The 1,998-nt window shown below is 47.2% G+C and overlaps 1 pseudogene; it reads left to right on the top strand.

The window, feature by feature from the left end:
- Window positions 1–236: 236 nt before the first annotated feature.
- On the top strand, window positions 237–1,659 carry LOC130847865 (vasculin-like protein 1; annotated as a pseudogene).
- Window positions 1,660–1,998: the final 339 nt, after the last annotated feature.

Raw genomic sequence — 1,998 nt, 5'->3', positions numbered from 1 at the left:
AGATGAGCAATTGAGGGGACTGAGAGATTGATCCACACAAAGCCTGGCTTCTTTGTGTTTCACCATAAGGCGTGCTGCTGGCCAGCCTAATTAAGTACACTTTTAACAAGAGAACCTTGTGGAAATCCAGCTGGCAGACTCAAGATGTTTAGGAAACAGGACCACAGAGGTTACACTCTGGGATCCTGGCCCTGGGATTGGATGCCTCACCTTTTGAAAAGAGACACTGGACCTAAATGGCGCAGCATGACTTTGTTCCTGCTTGGCTAAATTTCTCAATTTAGCTGACCACAGTCAGCTAAGTCACCTACAGCCACCTTTGAAAACACGGAGAGCACCTACCCTGAGGAGATGGTAGATTTGGAGTAAGCTGTCATCGACATAATTCCTCTGATGGCTTTTTTAACAATGGACCTCTATGAACGACAGGAGATTCCTGGCACCAGCCCTCCCTGTTCTGCCACGATTCTGTGGACTCTGGTGTCTCTAAGGGAGCATATGCTGGAATCACAGGGAACCCATCCGGTAGGCACAGCTCTTCCTGAGGTCACGATGGTATGAGTGGGGGTGGCACGGGGAACCATCGCCCCTGGAATGGCAGCTTCCATTCCTGGAAAGGCTGTGCCTTTCAGGAAAAGCCACCTACAGATATTAGGGAAGAGGAAAAAGATGATAAAGTGGAAAAGTTGCAGTTTGAAGAGGAAGACTTTCCTTCTTTGAATCCAGAAGCTGGCAAACAGAATCAGCCATGCAGACCTATTGGGACCCTTTCTGGAGTGTGGGAAAACCCTCCTAGTGCCAAGCAGTCCTCCAAAATGCTAGTCATCAAAAAAGTTTCCAAAGAAGATCCTGCTGCTGCCTTCTCTGCTGTATTCACCTCACCAGGATCTCACCATGCAAATGGAAACAAATCATCAACCATGGTTCCAAGTGTCTATAAGAACCTGGTTCCTAAGCCTGTACCACCTGCATCCAAACCCAGTGCATGGAAAGCTCACGGAAAGGAACCCAAATCAGGATCCCTTTCCTCTAGCCGGGAGTCTGCTTTTACCAGTCCAATCTCTGTTACCAAACCAGTAGTACTGGCTGGTGGTATAGTTTTAAGCTCTTCCAAAGAGAGCCCTGCTAGCACCACTCCCCCAGCTGAGATCAGCTCCTCTCATCTGACCAAGTTGACCCACAGAACTACTGAACAGGAAGAGCGAGTTCCTGAAGACTCTGAAGGATGACCGGAATGGAGACTTCTCAGAGAGCAGAGATGGTGAGAAGCTAGAGGATTCAGAGGACAACAGCACACCTGAACGAAAGGAAAATGGAGAGGAAAGCTGTCATCAGAATGATCTTGCTCTCCCTGTAGAAGATGAAGCGGAGGTCCTCTCTCACTCTTGGGAAGCAGAGCACAGGTTACTGAAAGCAATGGGATGGCAGGAGTATCCTGAAAATGATGAGAAATGCCTCCCCCTCACAGAGGATGAGCTCAAAGAGTTCCACATGAAGACAGAGCAGCTGAGAAGAAATGGCTTTGGGAAGAATGGCTTCTTGCAGAGCCAAAATTCCAGCCTGTTCTCCCCTTGCAAAAGCACTTGTAAAGCAGAGTTTGAGGACTCAGGCACAGAAACAGGCATCAGTGAAACATCTGATGATGATGCCTGGAAGTAGGGGTATAAGTGCTTACAGCTAAATCTGACCCCTTGTGTGTTTAGGGTTATACAGAAGAAATCATTCTTTTCCTTTTCTTATGTTGTTGTTGAATACTTCATGCACAAGGGAAATAATCATATCCCAAAGAGAGAGCGAGCGATTGGCTTGTTTAATTTGTTGTTGTTCTTCCCTGCTATCTGCTTAACAGAACTTTGCATGGTGGGAAAGATTTTAAAAACACACACACGTACACAGTATATATAGGGCAATGCACAGGTGGGAGACACTGGTCTGCAGCTTCTACTACCAGCCCTGGGGCACTCATCCCTATGCTGAAGGAATCATTGTCAAAGACAA

Source organism: Hippopotamus amphibius, chromosome 3, assembly GCF_030028045.1.
Source record: "Hippopotamus amphibius kiboko isolate mHipAmp2 chromosome 3, mHipAmp2.hap2, whole genome shotgun sequence".
Classification (NCBI taxonomy): domain Eukaryota; kingdom Metazoa; phylum Chordata; class Mammalia; order Artiodactyla; family Hippopotamidae; genus Hippopotamus; species Hippopotamus amphibius.
Note: the sequence above shows the minus strand (reverse complement) of the source record. Positions and strands in the feature narration are given on the sequence as shown.